This window comes from Prionailurus viverrinus, chromosome D1 (assembly GCF_022837055.1).
Source record: "Prionailurus viverrinus isolate Anna chromosome D1, UM_Priviv_1.0, whole genome shotgun sequence".
In the NCBI taxonomy this organism is placed as follows: Eukaryota; Metazoa; Chordata; class Mammalia; order Carnivora; family Felidae; genus Prionailurus; species Prionailurus viverrinus.
In genome coordinates, this window is record NC_062570.1 from 90,784,969 (window position 1) to 90,804,638 (window position 19,670).

Genomic DNA, 19,670 nt, shown 5'->3' on the forward strand with positions numbered 1-19,670 from the left:
GGTCCATGCTATATTTGATGGTGTTTTCTCTCACCATGACTGTAGGATCCCATCAGGTCCTCCAGTCCATCCCACCCCTACTGGACTCTTTGAGACATGGAAAATTCAAATGCTCTCACGCAGGCGGTACTCTGGAGCCAGTGTGTACCAGCTCACAAGGGCTATCTATGTGAATCTTCCCATCTTGTGTTCAATAATATCACCTTGGTAGCTTCAAATTAGCCTTGGGGCGTCCTTATGCCATTTTAAAACTCCATGTATTAGTTTTCTATTGATTCTGTAACACATTATTGCAAGCATGGTAGCTCGAAACAACAGAAATTTATTCTCTGCTTTGATCTCTCTCACTTTCTTTCATCTGGATAATCCAGGATGATCTCAAGGTCCTTGACTTAATCATATCTACAAAGTTCCTTTTGCCATCTAAGGTAACATCTTCACAGCTTCTGGGGATTAGGACGTGGACATCTGTGAGGAGTCATTATTCTGCCTGCTCTACTCTAAAAAAGATATTTTTATTTTCAAGAGAGCTAGTTGTTAAATATTTACCTGCGCACACTCCCCATGACCCTCTAATGCCTCGGTAGACTTGTGGGGAAGACCCTACTGCTTCTTATGGCACTCCCGTTTGGATTTCAGTGCTTTCATACCTTCTGCTCTTTAGGGACATCTCTAAGGTTTCTGCCTCTGGAAAGTGAGGCACAGCTACCATGTATCCCCCAAGCTTACCTGGGTGTCTGTGAAGACCCAGGCTGAGACTGCAGGGCGCAGTAATGCCATCCTGTTGTTTAAACTGTCACTTCTTTCTAGTTTCTCTCCTCCCTCAGCCATTGCCCGTTACCTTGTTTGGAATGGGAAAAAATCCTTTTATGTCATTATACATTCATCCTAAAACTGTGTTTATCAAATAAACTTTATATATCTCCTGGGTCTTAGTTCTTAATAGCTGAAGGCAAGATTTTAGAATTTAACAAACCGTTTCTCTCTCCAAAAGCTGGTTTCTCACAAATCAAAAGCACCTTTCTTTTAAGATTCCATTTATTTCCAAGTTTCAGAATCCTATTTTGAACCTCAAAGCCAATAAGTGCTGTTTTGCTATCCTTCTAAAGCAATGACAGCCACTGAATAATAAATGGGTAGTAGGTCTCCGGGCAATTAGAATATAATACAGCATTTTAAAAATCTTTTGACGTAGCTAACAATGTGGTACGCCACGTATCAAAATGCCAAGCAGGTGGTACAGATAATACATTACTGTAGAAGTTTAGGGGATGGAAAGGTTGGTGGGAGATGCAGACTTAAGGGAACTGTCATGGTATCAGAAAAACTAAGCTAGCCAGGGTGGGTGGTTTGAGTTCAAGTTGGAAAAAATAAGATGGATGTCATGTCAGGCAGAGGCGGGCGTGCACGAGGGAGCAAGAGTCCTTTAGTGTGCCTGAAGAGGGCATTGAAGAGGGAAGGTCCCAGGGAGATGGGATAGCTGGAGGCTTTGAATGGCAGGCTGAAGAGCTGGGACCGCATTTCCAGTCCCTGGGAAATCTAGTCTGCGGACGTGCCACGAGCTGTGAGTCTCCCGAGGGGGAGTGTGTGGCTGCGGCTTCTCCTCCTGAACCTGAATCTCGTCCGAGCTCCAGAGCAGCAGAAGGGTGCTGTCGTAGAGCTGCCTCGACACGCAACCATGTATCACAGACACCTCCGAGCCTTCCCCTGTGAAGCATGTATGCTGCCACCTTTACCTCGTAGGACAAGAAATGGACCGTCACGCATCTTGAAATTCTTTTATAAGCAGCTTATTCTTGGTGTCTGTTATTTAGTTCTCAGCTCATCTTGGGGATGCTTTGGGGCATGTACGTGTGAGTGTGCACATGTGGTGTGTGTGGGGCATCTGCGTGAGATGTCCTTGTGTGTGGTGCGGTGTGTTCCCACTGTATGTATGTACGACGTGTGGGGTGTGTGAGGTGCATGCAACTACGTGCAAAGTGTGTGCACGTGGCAGGTGATGAGTGTGTGGTGTGTGGGATATGTGTGAGATTTGTGGGCTATGTGCGTATGGTGAGTGGGGTATGTGTGATGGGGGTGTGCGTGTGCATGGAGTGAGATAGGCGTACGCGCTGTGGTCTGTGCCCAGTGTAAGCGTGGATCGTGTGTGGTATTTTTGTGGGGAGTGGAGTGTGTGGGTGTACCCACACCTGTGAACTTGTGCTGTGGTATTTCAGAGCCCTGGCCATGGAGATGGAACGCCTGAATTGATGACTAGATCCCCCCGATGGGCAAAGTTACTACACTTCTTGGCGTCGTAGGTTCCTTATCTATATTAACGAGAGAGTAATAAGGGGCGCATGGGTGGCTCAGTTGGTTAAACGTCTGACTCTTGATTTTGGCTCAGGTCACGATCTCACGGTCCTGAGATCGAGCCCCTGGGCTGTGAAGCCCGGAGCCTGCTTGGGATTCTCTTTCTCTTTCTCCTTCTCCCTCTGCCCCTTCCCCATTTGCTTGCATGCATGCTCTCTCTCTCAGAATAAATAAGCATTAAAAAAATAAATAAAAGGAGAGTAATAAGATTGCCAACCTCCAAGTGGTATTGTGTGCTACTACCCATAAGACGCTTGGAGTGATGCCTACCGCATACATGACACTCAGTAAACATTAGCGGCTGTTTGGTCACAGGTTTTCAGGTGCTGGTTAAAGGTCTTTCTGCCCTTTCTGCTGGCCGACGGGCCCTTTGAAGTAGCAAGCACTGACAGTTGATTATAGAACTGTTAGATCCAGGCTCACAGAGGAGATTTTTGTTCTTAATGTCCTCGCTCATCTCCAGCATCGGGGCTCATCTTTGCATTCGCTGTAGATTCTGACAACACCACAGTCCTGAGCTGCTTGTTTTTCCAGAAACTTGCCTGGGCTGATGAAGAATACCAGCAGCACTCCAGCATGCTCTGCTCCTAAGCAAAGCAAATATTTGACAAGGACAGTAGGTGGTCGGCTATCAAATATTAACCACACCACCGCCACAACTCATTAATAGTAGCATATGTTTGGTGAGATGCAGTATGTTAGCTGCCTGTGTGACCTTTTAGTTTGAACAGAGAAAAATGCCCATGAAAACACCCTGTGCTTCCATCTCGGAAGAGGGGGGACGCCTCTGGCTGCTGGTTCAAAGACTGACATTCATTGTGAGTAGCAAGGAGCCAGGGGTTGAGGAAAACTCATTTTTTTTTTTTTTACCAGAAACCAGAGAGGTTTCTAGGGCATGGGCAATGAGAGCCCACTTGAAGGCATTTTATAAATGTCAGGACCATCCTGTCCAGGTATCAGAGAGTAGGAAATTAATGGTAGTTTGATAATAAAATTAAGACTGTCAAAGTTTTGTACCTGGACAATTGCAAAGCAGTATTATATTTTATACAATTAAATATATGTGTAAATATATGTGAACTCTGAAATAGTTCAGGCACATGGCAGGTTAGTTGTTCAGTAAATAAGTTAAAAAAAAAAGAAAAGAAAAAAGAAAAATAGAAAGAAAATCATTTACCCATCCAGGGACAGGGTTTGGTAAAGTACAATACAGCACCTTCATACAGTGGAGAACAGTAGAACCATTAAAAGTGATAAGGCAAATTTAAATCTTTACTTATTAACATGGAAACAGATACATTATGTATTTGGTGATGATTTTTTCACCAAATACATAATGCAAAGCAGTTTATGTGTTTATCTTTTATGTGTGTGTTTATACTTCTATATATGTATGCATGGTTATACATATATGTTTGTGTAGAAAAATCTGTAGCACATACATCAGTGATAATCTCTTTAGGGGGGGCAATGGGAGATTTTTATTTCTTACTTTTTGTATTGTCTAAAAAACTTAAATAGAAGCACAAATTGCTTTAAACATCAGAAAAGTAAAGATAATTTTCTTTAAAAATAGATTTTCTTTTTTTTTCTTTTGTTTTGAGCTTCTAAAACCTTTCTTCAAAGCCTGTGTCCCGGCGCTAATTTGTTCCAGCTGCCAAGGGCAATGGAAACTGGGCACTCGAGATTTTGAGAAGTATCCAAATAATTTCTTCTGCTTGATCAGTATGGGCTTGAACTTTTTGGAGCTTCAGAAGGAAAAGAGGAAAAACTCCAGCTATTGGCATCATGTAGGCCCTCAACACATGTTTGTTAAGCGGAGTGAATGCAGTTGTAAACTTACATATGGCTTGCTCTCTGCCGAGGTAGTCCTTCTTGATTCCAGGTTGATTTCTGGTATTCTGGAGAATCATGACAGTTCCCCCAAGTTCAAGGTCTTTTTACCCCATCAAATGTATTTATTCAAAAATCCTACCATTCCAGGTTGGGTTAGAATGAATGAGAGTGACCTGGTGAGCAAAATTGACTCTTTTCAATGTGGGAACCAACTAATGTTATAGTTCATGAGAGAATTATACAGACTGAGTTCCAGATGGCACAGCCTTTTAATGTTGAGTTGCTAATAAAACCATTGAGTTGCTACCCACCCTGTCTTCTGAGTTTTAATAAGGTTTGGGAATTTTAAAATCTAATAAAGGCTACAATTATTTTGGGCCTCAGGATAGTGAACACATCGCTTAGCAATAAGGTATTAAAATAACCACTAACATTACCAGGCACTGGGCTAAATTCCTTACTTGCAGTATCTCATTGAATCCTTTCAGACCATACTCTCTGAAATGGATGTCGTTATTAGCCCCATTTTAGAGGATGATGCACCTGTGATTTAGGGGAGGTTAGTACCCTGCTTGAAGTCTGGTGTGTGGACATTCAGTGACACACTGGGGCACACAGCCAGCTCTCTCCTGTTCTAGAAACTATTCTCTTAAATCACAATTTTGGACTGTTTGTGTTCTGTAATTCCTCAGTCACACCATTAATGGAACCACCTACTCTGTGTACATTCCTGGTCCCTTCTGGTAGTTGGGTGACCTTATGTGATACCTTTCAAGGTGAATTGGTTTGGGATCATTCTAGAAAGGCTTGGAAGCTTTGTGGAAGCTTTTGTCAATAGCAAGAGGGTATTTTACATTAAGATTCCATCAGGTCTGCTTTGCTTTATTTCCGGTGTTGTTTTGCATCTCAAACTTAACCTGCCCATGTTTAAATTTGCATCTTCTTTTACCAGGAAATATAGAACCTCACTGGGGAGTTGTGGGAAATCCTGGTTTTCCTTAGTGAACAGGTATTCAATTGGAAGAATACCTTCTTTGTTTACCTCACATAACTGTAAAGAGAATAGGTTCATTTGATTTCTTTTCATTGATTTCATTTTTAAAAGGAAAACAGGAGGTTGGTAGTTATATACACTTATTATCTAGAATTTCACACAGCTTCTTCATGAAGTCATAATTATTTAGGACAGCAAGAGGTTAACTTGTCTGCAATCGCCTCCCCATATAATGATGCTGAGAAAGAACAATTCATTTTCCAACATAAAATATCAGGAAATGAACATAGGCACCCAAATATAAGAGATCAATCATTTAAGTATTGGAAAAGGGACATAGAGACCAGTTAATTGCCAGGATCTGAAAGTCAGCAGTCTAATCCGATTAAATATGTAAATGGGGCAGTGCTGTTCATTTTCAGTGTTCTTTTGGACTAATAATTAAATGATGGATTTAGAAATTAATTGCTAGGTGGTGAGCTGCTTGTCCAGAAAACACTGCCTCCTTCACCAGCTGTGGCCAGCACTTGGAAATTCCACGGCCTTATTCTTTTTGTTTTTGGCTTGGCCTTGGAGGAAGCGAGAAGAAATTCACACTATGAGCAAATAGTCTCCTTCCTCTGCCTTCTCCCTGACATGACAGCCAAAATGAGAGAATATTTCTCCTTGAGGACAGTGCTATATTGCTACTTGACTTGTAATAAGCATCAGGAGAATAGCACTGGGGAGAGAAGAAAACTAAGCCCTAGCAGTGCTGCTTCTGTTCAGGAAGCAGATGTCTAAATAAACCCGAGTCTCTGGTTCATAATGGGAAAAGTCCTTCCCTGTTCACATCAGCCTGCAACCATCTCTCCCTCCTCCTCCCCCAGAGGAAACATTGTCTTAACAGTGCACCAAGGACATCTCTTCCGTTGTCATCTGGACTCATTTGACTTATCACACTCCTAAGCCTGTTTCCCCTGGATGATTACATGATGTGAGCCAGAACGCTGTGTGATAGCGTGTTCTGCTAATATTCTGGCCATGCGACTGTCAGTAGTTGTGTGTTGACATGCTGTTGGGTGGGGTTGCCCAGGTGCCAGCGGGGTCTGGGGTCCATCCCAGGCAGGCAGGCAGGCAGGCAGGCAGGCAGGCAGGGGGAATAGCCTGATCACATTCCAGGGAGATACGATTCTTCCCTCTGTTGTGTAACCTCATAGCACATTGTCTATAAATCTGTTAGGTTACTTATTTGAATAATCTTTGAATATTACTAAGTTTCTAATTCAGGCCCTTACACATACTGCCTCTTTAAAACAGTCTGTAGAATACAGAATTAAGTGAATAAATGCATGATGAGGGGAAATAGAAAGTTCTGTCTTCTTGGTAGGTACTGGACAGAGTAAATTAGAAAGATTTTGTGTTGAAATCAGCAAGATCAACTGAAAGACATTCAGATTTCATTCAGATTTAATCTACCAGTTTTTTTCCTGAACGAACTAGTTTTTTTTGGTCTCTTTTATTTTTATTTCAAAAGTAGAACATGTATATAACAATAAACTCAAATAATGAAAACTAACATCAGTGTGCTCATATTTGTAAGGGTCCTGACTGATGGGCACATTTTCTAACCACTTGTCAATACTGCCTTTTTTAAAATGTAATTTACCTGAAAGTGCTTTGTACATTCCAACACTATACATTTCACTATACATTTCAACACTGTAAATGCCAGTTCCTTCCTCTTGTTAGCTGATAGCTGTATATTGTGAGGTACTGTAGAAAAAGTCTGATGTATCTTTATATTCCTGGTAAGTTGAGCCCAACCCCTTGTATATAACAGATGTTTAACATTTGTTAGTTGAACAAAACAGACAAGCACACTGGAGCCAGAGTATTTAGGGATTCATTTATTATTCCTAGGTGAGTGTTTTAAAGTTAGAAGTTAAGAACTGACAACACTCAATGTAAATAAATAAGTGAACCAATGTTAGTGGAATTTCAGGCATGAGCAATGGAGATATTTGGGGCTGAGTAGAATTCTTTTTTTTTTATTTAAAAAAATTTTTTTTTTTCAACGTTTATTCATTTTTGGGACAGAGAGAGACAGAGCATGAACGGGGGAGGGGCAGAGAGAGAAGGAGACACAGAATCAGAAGCAGGCTCCAGGCTCTGAGCTGTCAGCCCAGAGCCCGACGCGGGGCTCGAACTCACGGACCGCGAGATCGTGACCTGGCTGAAGTCGGACGCTTAACCGAACGCGCCACCCAGGCGCCCCTGAGTAGAATTCTTTATCATGTCAGTTAAGCAACTTTGTACTTAAAGTAAAGGTTGCCTCTCACTTGTGTTAAAGTCTAATGTGTGTTTTTCTTTTTTTTTTTTTTTAACAGAAAAGTAAAATTGATAGATGTAGAGAACACAGGCTTTGAATTCAAACATACCTTGGTTTGAATCCCCATTCTACCATGGACGTGCTGTCACTATCGGACAGCTCTTTTAAGCCTCTAGACTCACAGCAAGAACAAAACACATCGTTATGATGGAAATTGGAGATAATGTGACTTGCATGGCATATTGTAGGCACTCAATGCCTATTACTGTTTTAATTATTGCTTTTATTTTAGAGAGCCATATACCCATGTAGTATTTTCTAATGTTTGTGGGTATCTAAAGAATTCCAAAGAAATCAACATATTTTAGTCTTTTGATATCCCAAATGTCTTCATCTGCTTGGACTACCATAACAAATAACCTTAGATTGGGTGTCTTGAATAATAGAAATTTGTGTTCTCACAGTTCTAGAGGCTAGAAGTCCGAGATCAGAGTGTCAGCATGATTGGGTTCTGGTGAGAACTCTCTTTGTGGCTTGCAGATGGGCACATTTTCATTGTGTCCTTACATGGGGGAGAGAGTGAGCAAGCAAGCTCTCTGTTGTTTCATAAGGGCACTAATACCGTGACCTCATCTAAACGTAATTATCTCCCAAAGACACTATTTTCAAATACCAATTATTGGGAGTTATGGCTTCAACATATGAATTTTGGAGGGATACAATTCAGTCTGTAGTACCCACAAAGAGGTCCTATCCCAGAATTGATTGACATGAAAGTTTTTCTCTTTAGTAATGGGTTAATCTTAGCAGTGGGCTAAGGGAAGGTGTTTTGTAGCTCAGTGGGTTATGATCCAGGTTGATGGGTACCTCTAAGTGTATCTGTAGGTTTGTCATTTGAATTAAAAATTTTTTTAAGTTTATTGATTGACAGAGAGAGAGAGAGAGAGAGAGAGAGTGCGTGAGCGAGCAGGGTAGGGACAGAGAGAGGCGGGGAGAGAGAATCCCAAGCAGGCTCCATGCTGTCAGTGCAGGCTGCAGTGTGGGGCTTGAACTCATGACCCATGAGATCATGACCTGAGCCAAAATCAAGAGTCTGACACTTAACCAACTCCATCACCCAGCTGCCCCTGTCATTTGAATTTTAAGTTTTCTTCCCTTCAAGTGAGGAGAAAGCAAGGATGGCTGATGGCACAGTGCATATGTTGAGTGAGGTTCTTGGGTTTTCATCAAAGACCATGTATTTGCATCTTTGATCAGGGGTGCAGAGAGTGGAGGGCTGAAAACTGAAAGATGATATTTAGATGGAGGATGACTACATATAATATGTTAAAACAGAGGATATGTTAGAGAGTAAGTGAAGGCAGAACACAGAAATTCTTATACCCCTGCCTCTAGCATTTCTGGGTATTGTGCATGTTATATAATTATAGGCACAACTCCTTAAAGGTCTTGACAGTTATCACTAGGTGACTTCACTTGAAAGTCTAGCTGCACACCTTATCAGCTGTGAGACCTTCAGTAAGTGACAGAGGCTCACTGAGCCTCAGTCTTCTCATTTCTAATAAGGTAGTTTAAGGACCAACGTTCCTGACACATAGTGGGTACTCTTTGTAAGGTTTATTGACTTTGAAAATGCATTTGTTTACCTCTTTATCACTGAGGGGTAAGTGCTAGGTAACGTTCATGATTATATAAACAGCTGAACTGACATGTTTGACTTCAATTCTAAAAAGGTAAGGTTACTTTATAAAAGTAAAATTAAGAAGTATTTCAATAACCCATGCTTTCATTCTTATCCAGAATCTTTAGAGCCAGATGTATTGAGGAATTCAGAAATTTCAGATGTTAAAAAGATAATGCAGTATGTGTGTGTATATATATATATGTGTATATATATATATATATATATGTGTGTGTGTGTATGTATATATATGTGTATGTATATATATATGTGTATGTATATATATATACACACACATATGCTATATATATACTATATATATATATATATATATATATATATATACTGTATGTATACTGTGTGTGTGTGTGTGTGTGTGTATATACACACACACATATATATATACTTCATGTAACACACCCAGTGGGGTATGAAGGAAACACTCCATAATCAAACACATTAATAATTCTTCAGTGAAATGTGTGAATATTTATACTCAGTGGGATATGCAGAGACTATAAATAGTCTCACATTAGTTCAGGTCCGGTTTTTCCACAAAAGCAGTTCAGTTTAGGTCAGATTTTGCTACCAAAAAATAAAAAATTTAAAAAATGTCAAACCTTTTAGATAAGGTTTGGAATTGTAGATAAGGGACTGAGGATCTATGTTATTAAAATAACTTTTGATACTACTTTTATGAAGTAATATTGACTTTCATATTTGAAGTTGCTGCCATAAGCTTGGTCATAAGTATTAGATTATGAAAACAAAATTTGAATACTGGCTTCCCAGTGAGAAATGCAATCCCAAGACATTCAGATACAGGCAATCATAGTTTCATAGATTCATGAACTAGTAAATGATGAGTATCTAGGCATAAAACTTTGATGAAAGCACAAAGAGCATACTCTTCCATATCCCACAATCTTATCATGTGTAATTCACTACTATTTAGATGACAGATCTCATAACACAGCTTCCTCTGGATAATGCTCATAACAGGGAAAAATAGTTTGAAAATTAATCACTTAGTTTTTATTTATTCTTTGAGAAATTCTACACAGGCTATTGCAAAGAAGTACATTTGACCCAAAGTCCTATGCAAATTCTGTCTACCTACTTGCTTCAAGATCAAAAATTTGATAGGTGACCTCTACTATCAGGCAGACTAAGCAACGCCTGGCCATGATATTTGCAGCAGAGATGAGAAGCCTTTGTTTCTCTGAGTCCTTTTCTGCAATCACGGCATTCCCTGGGATGACCCTCATCTGTAGTTATTAAAATTACCTGCTCAATAAAATCACCAGGAAAAAATAAGTCAGATTTTCCATATAGCTTACTTCCAGATTCCTGAGAAACTCGACACTTTGAAATTATTAATGGAATTTTGATAATTGGACACTAAAGACTTATTGGATCAAAGGACTTATAAAATATCCTTCCAAATGTGTAAGTTGGGAGCCCAGTTGGAGGATGTCCATAGAGACACTCCTGAACTGTTTTGTTTCTGCCCTTTGCTCTGGCCTCACTGTGTTAACTTCAGTTACGAGGTTCTTTAGGGAAACATGCTAGGAGGGGCTTTCACATAGCCCCGCCTCCATCACTTCCAGGATGGTGTGCAGCAGGGTTCACAGGCTCAGAGGCTTACAGGTGTTGAATAGGCAGCTTGGGTGTATGAATTGGACCAGATGGGGAATTTGCCATAGTCTTCCAAGATTGGGCAAAACCCACTTAATCTCTAGCCAATTATTGCCAGGTTGAACTGTGGACCCAGTATTCTGGAGTTTTTTATTTTTCTAATTTTTTTAATACTTATTTTATTTTTGAGAGGTGGGGAGGGGGGAGACACAGAGAGAGAGAGAGAGAGAGAGAGAGAGAGAGAATCCCAAGCAGGCTCCAGGCTCTGAGCTGTCAGCACAGAGCCCGAAGCCCTTGAACCCATGAACTATGAGATCATGACCTGAGCTGAAGTCAGATGCTTAACTGACTGAGCCACCCAGTTGCCCCTGGAGATTTTTTTAAAATTTAATTAGAAAATCCATGTTTTTATGTGAAATCTTCTGATTGTTTAATGGAGACAAATAATCCAACAGTACCAATATTATCTCCATTTGGCAGGTAAGGAAATCCATTCAGGGAGTGTCATAACTCAAATTGTGCAGTCTTTCTCCAATTAGAGATAGTGTACATTTCCCTGGCCAATGATGTTGGCCTTGGCCATTTGATTTGCTGTGGCTCAAGGATGTGAGCAGCATGACTCATTCACATGCTATTTATGAGCCAATGCCAAAAGAAGGCCTGGCATGTGTGCCCTTCTGCCATTCCCACAAGAACAACATGTGCCTGCTAGTCTGCTGGTCCACAGAAGATGAGAGCCACATGGAGATGTGATTCCCACCTGCAGCTCAAAGCTGAACCTCATCCAATCTGGTCTACATCAGCCAACACTTTGGTAACCCTCAGACACATGAGCAAGAATAAATGATAGTTGTTTATACATTATTATTTTGACTATGAGTAACTGATAGAGGAATTTTACAAGTTGCTACAAATCAGTTATATAAGTTATTGATTTAGTGAGGATTTGATCCTGGGCCTATTAAATCTAAAGCCATAATTACTAGTATTCCTTAGTTACTGGTATGTTAGCCCATGGACAAGATACTATGTGATCACGCTTTTTCAGCTTCATGATTCTAAGATACTAAATTGCCTTGAAATGACTTTAAAAATATTGCCAATGGGGAAATTCCATTGTTCTTTAAACCTTATAACTTCTAATTCTTTGAAACTGATGATCACCGTATGGTGTATTTATACAGACAATTTTTATTGGTAGAAAAATACTTTGGACTTTCTCTGGTGTGTCTGGCTTCTTAAAATTACACACAAACACATATTATACACATACATATATACTCACACAAACACATATATGATACTTCTTCCCTTCATTCCAATCTAGAGTGAGTATCTAGCATTCCTCCTGTTGGACACTCCCTAATTTTTTCACCTGATTCAGGTTCACCTTACCTTACCCCAATGTATCAGTTTTGTAGGGCTGCCCGAATAAAGTGCCGTAAATGGGTGACTTAAAACAATAGAAATTTATTATCTTACAGTTCTGGAGACTGGACGTTAAAATTAACACATTGGTAGGGCCATACTCCCTTTGGAATCCATAGGGAAATCATTCCTTGCCTCTTCCTAGTTTCTGGTAGCTTCCTCATAGTCTTTGGTGTTCTTTGGCTACCAGCTGTGTAACTCCAGTCCCTGCCTTGGTTGTCACATGGCATTCACCTTGTCTTCCCAGAGCCTTTTCTTATAAGGACACCCATCATATTGGATTGGGGCCCATATCCAGTATGACCTTATCTTAACTAATTATCTGCAATGATCCTCTATCTAAATAAGGTCATATTCAGAGGCGTAGGGGTTAGAACTTCAGCATATCTTTTCTGTGGGGGACAGAATTCAGCCCATAACACTCAGAGTAGGCCTGGAGGTTAGAGGAGACTTCACAGGCATAGGAATTATGTTCACATAATCCTCAAATGGCCATGCCTCTGTCTCCCAGGGCCTCCAGACCTTGAGCGACTCTGAGGCTTTATCCTCCGGGCTTTGCATAGTTCTAGGAGAGAAATTGTCTTCAATAGTAGGTCCTTTCTTAGAGAGCCCTCAATTCATTTTTCTTCAAAGAATACATTTTCTGCTCACTGAGTGAATATCTTTTGTCCCGGGTGGCCAGGCTTTTTCATTACTTGGAAAATCCCTCAAACTCCAAATCAGAAAGAACCACAAGTTAACCATATTGCTATCTATTTTCCCCACATAAGTGCAAAAAAAGCGTTAGGGAATAAAGCTGAAATGTCACGCTGGGCTGACAGTTTTCCATGCTGATTGACTTTAACACTAGTTGATACAGGAAGATAGACTTGGCACTGAATGCCAGAAAGCTGGTTTCCTCTCCTCGCTGTGCTGCTCAGCTCAGTTCTTCTGCCCTGTGTTTGGCTGATTCAAGCTCCTGGTCTCATGTGCCTTCCTGTGAGTTTGAAAGAATGGTCCTGGAGAATCAGGGCCATTTGGAAAGAGAGTGGTTCCATTGGTGCCCTTGTCCACATCCCAAGTATTTCTGGTGATAGCAAAGGCTGCTAAGAAATAGGGCTTGGAGGAGTCAGGCATGGACAACAGTGCTATCCAAAATATGACAGCAGATTTAACCATTGAAAACCATATTTCTAGGTATTAGCTCAATTTTGTCCATTTTGTCCACTGGCTGCCACTGTGCCTATGTTCCTCACATTTTTATTCTGATTTCCTCTTCTCTCTGAGGAGCCAGCTTCTAGTCCCTGGTCCCAGACTGTCTGTTCTACTGACCCTGTGGTTCATTATTGACCCTTTGTGTCAATCCCTTTCCCTGGGCTCTAGAACTACTGTATTTCATTCTGACCCCACAGTTCAACATGATAGGAACAAGTGTTGGATTTTATTGCCAAATAGTCGTTCTCAGTTTTTTCTATACATAAGGAAATTTTTTATTTCCAAAAAAGTTGCCTATCTTCACAGGAGAGGCATTATGCACTGGCTTATTTACAAATGTTGTGACGCATACAGGAAGCTTCTGCATTAATGTGTTGTCTCCTCAGGGGCCCTCCACCTAAGGAGTGGGTGTCAAAGCTTCAAGACCTAAGTGTCTCTTTCACATGGCTGTCTCCAGTTACTGTTTGCTTTCCTCTGAATCAGTGCATCACCTAAAAAATGGAAATAAAAAAGGTTCATTCATTCATTCACTTATGCATTCATCCTTTGATCAAACTGTTAGTGAGCTTTTTAATGCATGTAATTAAAGTCTTTGCTGGAGATGTAAATAAAAATGTTCTGCAGTCCCTGACCCAAGGGGTTCAGATTCTGGTTAGGGAACCAGGTGTGCAAAAACTTTAAGATCATTCAAAATGGACAACAGTAATTGTAACTGAAGTTACGTTTTATGCCAGATCAAAAGAGTAATATAATACATAATATAGTGGATCCAAACTTCCTCAGTTTGAATCCTGGCACCAGTTTAGCTCCTGAACCTCGGTGTTCTAGTATCTAACATGTGGACATGGGTGAATTCAGGTGTTGTGGGGTCTAGACCCTAGGCAGCTTTGGAAATCATCTTTAAGAAAAATAATGCCAAATTAGGAATATAAAATTAGGTGCAAAAATGAACATTTAAAAAGAGAAAGGAAATCACAGCTAACATTTTAAGAATTTCAAAGCTTACATGTCATCAGCATCATGAAATTCAAAAATATATAATCTCATTATTATTGATAATATGTATTTGTCTAGTACCTCTCTGTAAAACATTTTTTCACATACATTTTGGCATATTTTTATCACTTCTTTGTATGACAAAAATTTTATTCTACAATGAGAAAATAAAAATATCACATTTTTCTAACACCATGACAATTAAAAAATTGATCATTTAGAAAGTTAAAAAAAATTTTTTTTGAACGTTTATTTATTTTTGACAGCGAGAGAGAGACAGAGCAGAGGGGGGAGGGGCAGAGAGAGAGGGAGACACAGAATCTGAAGCAGGCTTCAGGCTCTGAGCTATTAGCTCAGAGCCTGATGCGGGGCTGGAACTCACGGACTATGAGATCATGACCTGAGCCATGACACTCAACTGACTGAGCCACCAGGTGCCCCTTTTTTTAAATTTCACAATTCATTCATGCCAATATCACAAGTGTGTGCTTTTCTTAGGTGGTACTTAGGTGGTGCTTCTTGCCTATAGCGACGTCTAAGTTGAATCCAACCTTTCTATTCTTCTAGGGATGGCCTGGAAGGCCATGCCTGGTATCCGGGAAGTTGGACCAGAAGCTAGTCTACTTTGCCACAATTGGTTCCTCCCTGTCCTAGTCTATTAGCGCTGCTATAACAAAGTAGTGTAGACTGGGTGGCTTACAAAAAAAACAAAACAAACAAACAAAACCCCAGAAATGTATTGCTTAAAGCGTGGAGTGTGGTAGTGTGATAACAGGATGCCAGCATGGTTGGGTTCAAATGAGAGCCCTCTTCCAACCTACAGACTGCGGACTTCTCATTGTATCTTTACTTGTTGGGAAGAGAGATATTAGCTCTCTGGTCTCCTATAGGAGACTCAATGAGGTCTCCATCCTCATGACCTAAATACTTCCCAAAGGTCCCACCCCGAATATCATCACATTGGGGGTTAGGATTTCAGTATATGAATTTTGGGTGACATAAATATTCAATCCATTACACTCCCTAATCCACACATTTTGGGATATGGTATGTATGACTTGGCCATGGACCCCGGGTCCTAATGACTCCCAGCAGGAGTAGAGAAGCATTTATTTTCAAAGGGCTAGACTATGTGTACATTGCCACAAAATAAGTTTTTTAAATACAAATTTTTCACAAAGAAAGCCCCCTCCAAGTTTTTCAACTTTTTTTTTTTAAATTTTTTTTTTTTCAACGTTTATTTATTTTTGGGACAGAGAGAGACAGAGCATGAACGGGGGAGGGGCAGAGAGAGAGGGAGACACAGAATCGGAAACAGGCTCCAGGCTCTGAGCCATCAGCCCAGAGCCCGACGCGGGGCTCGAACTCACGGACTGCGAGATCATGACCTGGCTGAAGTCGGACGCTTAACCGACTGCGCCACCCAGGCGCCCCCAAGTTTTTCAACTTTAAAAATTGGTAGGGTTGTTAGAAGCCCAATCAGGGATTTTTTTTTAATATCAAGAAGAGGAAATCCACTCAGATGAGTTAAATTTAAAAGAAGGCTTATTGAAAAGTAACAATAAATAGTGTCACGGAAACAAAATTAGGAAATGCAGAAGAAACGGAATTTGGGAATAAAGGACAGCTGGGATCATTGGAGATTAACTTAGAAGTTCCAACTTGAGAAGTTCCACCTTCTCTCACAGGCCTCTTTGTCTATGGGTGCTTTCTTTTTATGCACCTGTTCCTTTCCTGCTTCTCAGAAGTCTGGCTCTTCCTGCTCTTCTACTCACCACATAACTGTTGTAGAGGTGGCCATGAATTTCCATAGCACAGGGTCAGCCTTGATCCTCTGTGACTTCTCAGAGCTATGTATCCAACAGCATCTGAGTTTATTTATTTATTTTTAATATTTTTTTAATGTTTATTCATTTTTGAGAGAGAGAGAGAGAAAGAGTGTGAGCAGGGGAGGGTCAGAGGGGGACCCTAGATGGGGAAGGGAGACCAGAATCTGAAGCAGGCTCCAGGCTCTGAGCTGTCAGCACAGAGACTGATGTGGGGCTCGAACCCATGAACCATGAGATCATGACCTAAGCTGAAGTTGGACACTTAACCAACTGAGCCACCCAGGAGCCCCTACATCTGAGTTTCTTAAAAGATAGTGGATCTAATTGGCTTATCCCAGTTTCCATATTGGTTCTTTCTATGCCAGAGTTCTGTGTCCCGACCACTTCTGTGTAGCTAGAGCAAGATCACAGCCATTCAGGCAGGGGCTGAGGTTGAGCTGAAATTTCTAAAAGGAGAATATAGACAGGGTATCTATTATACATTAGACACCGATTCAGAGGAAAATGGGCTAAATTCAATAAAAAAGAGGTATGAGCATGTGCTCTATGTGTTTGTGCTTTTCCAAATGAGGTTTACTGCATTGTTCAGGAGAGAATTCTTAACTATAGTACGCCATGTTCCCTTTTTCTGAATCATCAGCTTCAAATATGGATAATTTGAAAACATCATTTGAAGGATGAACATGGAGAGGATAAAGTCTAGCTGTTTATGGTCCTGACCTCCCAGGTATACATATTTATTACTCCTCTTTGGCTACTTCAGTGGAAATGTTTAAGAAACAGTGTGTGCGTATTTATATACTGTCTACTCTTAAAAAAAAATTTAAGACAGGAACAAACTTTATTTTTCACAATCACATTAGTAAATTTGTGAAATTGACTCATTCTCTTTTTGAAGCACTCTTGTCACTCATTTGGCATTCTTTCATTCAGCCATTCTTTAAATATGTGTTGAGTAAGTATTATCTGCCAATAATGACGAGACCACCATATGGCTCTGCCATTATGGAGCTTATGGAGAGGGGAGGGAGACTGAAAATAACCATGTTAACATAGAAATAAATTATGCTGGATTAATTGAGGTAAGTTCTATGAAGGAATCAAGTGTGCTGGGTTGGGAAATAAAGAGGAAGGAGGTACAACATCAGAGAGGACTGGCCTGAGAAGGTCTAAGAAGATGATCTGCGAGCTAGACTTGAACAGTGGGGAGGATATAGCTCTGGAAAAACCCCAGAAGGAGCTTCCCAGGCAGATGGAATAATATGAGTTCAGGCCTGGTGCAGGGAAGAACATGGTGTGTCTGAGGAACTGAAAGACAGATAGTATAATGGGAGATGGATGAGAGATTTGGGTGGGTTATGAGGAAAAGAGATAGATGGGACTTATGAGCAGTGAGTTTGAGATTTATTCCAAGTATAATGGGAAGTTATTAAAAGGTTTTAAATGAGAGAATGGTTTCATTTGGTTGATATTTTTGAAGGGTCACTCTGGTGAACTGTAAGAAAGGACTGGAAAGGAGCAATAGGGAGGCAGGAGGTTCAACTGAGAGGTGTTCGTGCAGAGCAGTGATGGTGACAAAAGGTAGACATCTCACAGAATGGGAAAGTGAACTTATCTGAGAATACAATTTACCTTCTGGATGGTGATACCCATCTGTCCAGATGTATACTTTTCTCCAACAAAGGACATTCTGCTCAGATGTAGGGATAGTGTTTCTGGATAGTAGGGTTCTTCATGCAAGTTTAGGATTTTGTCTGGAAATATGACTGAAGGCAGGGGATGAGTAGAGGATGCAGGTCCTTACAATAGAGTGATTAGGAGGAAAGGCAAAGCAGGAGTAAGCTAGTTGGTATGAGAGCGTACCCAGATCAGTAAGACTGAGGAATCCTGCAACGTGGGTGTTTGGGCAAGTGGGCTGAAGAGGATAGGATGTCAGGGCCAGTAAGAGGTGTGTCTGAATAAAGATGGGAGAGATGGTGCAGTTTCTGGTAATGAAAGGCCGGGTCTGACTGTGAGATGGGGCAGCCACATGGGTAGAGGGAGGGCTCATTGTAGACAAGGAAATGCAGCAATTGATAGACCAGTGTTGAAGTCACTGAAATTGTTTGTGAAAAGAGTAAAGTGTGAGGAGAGAGAAAGCTTCAATGACTGAGGGAGGTGAGCAGACAACTGTAGCAAGAGTGAGGTAGAGGAGAGTGAGATAAGTGGATGGGATGTCTGAAAGGAGGAGAGGATCTTGCAGGATGGAGAGAAAGCCAGGCATGTGATCTGGAAGCAGCAGAGGGGAAGGTGAGGGCATAAACCCTCTCTTCTAACCCTGAAGAACTAGGGGGATGAGAGAAAAAACTGAGAAGGATGCTAGGGAAGCGGTTTTTATGGGGGCAGCCAAGTCAGATCAGGAGATGAAGGGAACAGAGAATAGCCACTGGATGTGGGGATATGTGTTGATCACCGATGGACTATCCCAGAGGGCACAGTGGGTATGCAGGGGGAGATGGGGAAGGATGAACCGAGTTAGGAAAAGTATAGGGCAGTAAAGGGGAAGAGAGGCAGGTGATAATAGATGCTCTTAGGGGCTTGTGCTTCTGGGAAGGATTGAGGTAAACAGAGTTCAAGCCCTGACAGGTTGATCCTGATGCTCTCCTCGAGAAGGTTTGGTGTTGGGCCTGGCTCTGAGATCCAGGATCCCCTTCCTGGTGGTGTGGTGGGTACCAGGGCACTGCTTGTGAAGCTATGGTTGCAGAGGCGGGGCACATGCAAGTGAGGGCAGTGAAGACCAGCAAGCTTGTTCCTGACTGGTATTAATCCTTAGGACAGTGCTGCTAAGTAGATTTATTATTGCCATTTACAAAAGCTGACACTACAGATCAGACAAGTTAAAAGACTTGGTCAACATCAGACAGTAAGGATGGAGAGAAGAGTTTTGTTTTGTTTTTGTTTTTGTTTTTGTTTTTGTTTTTGTTTAGAGAGAGAGAGTGCACATGAGCGGGGGAGGGGCAGAGAGGGGAGAACGACCCCCAAGCAGGCTCCACACTGTCAGTGCAGAGCCAACATGGGGCATGAACCATGTACTGTGAGATCATGACCTGAGCCTAAGTGGAGAGTTGGATGGTTAACCGACTGGGCCCACCATGCGCCCCTACAGAGAAGATTTTATACCCGGGTCTTTCCAAACCCCCAGTCAGAGTTCTTCTCATTTTCAGACCATCATTAGTGCTGGAGTAGGAACCAGGAGGTTAAAGAATCAGAGAGAGATGTGGGAACTTCCTTTGAGTCTGGCTGGGACAAAATCCTTCACTGTTTGGCTCTCATTCCCATGAGATTTTGAGCTTCTTGAAGGTAGAGCCTATTCCGTTTGTTTCTCCAGCTACTAACACAGTGCCTGACACATAGTGTGTGCTCAATAATATT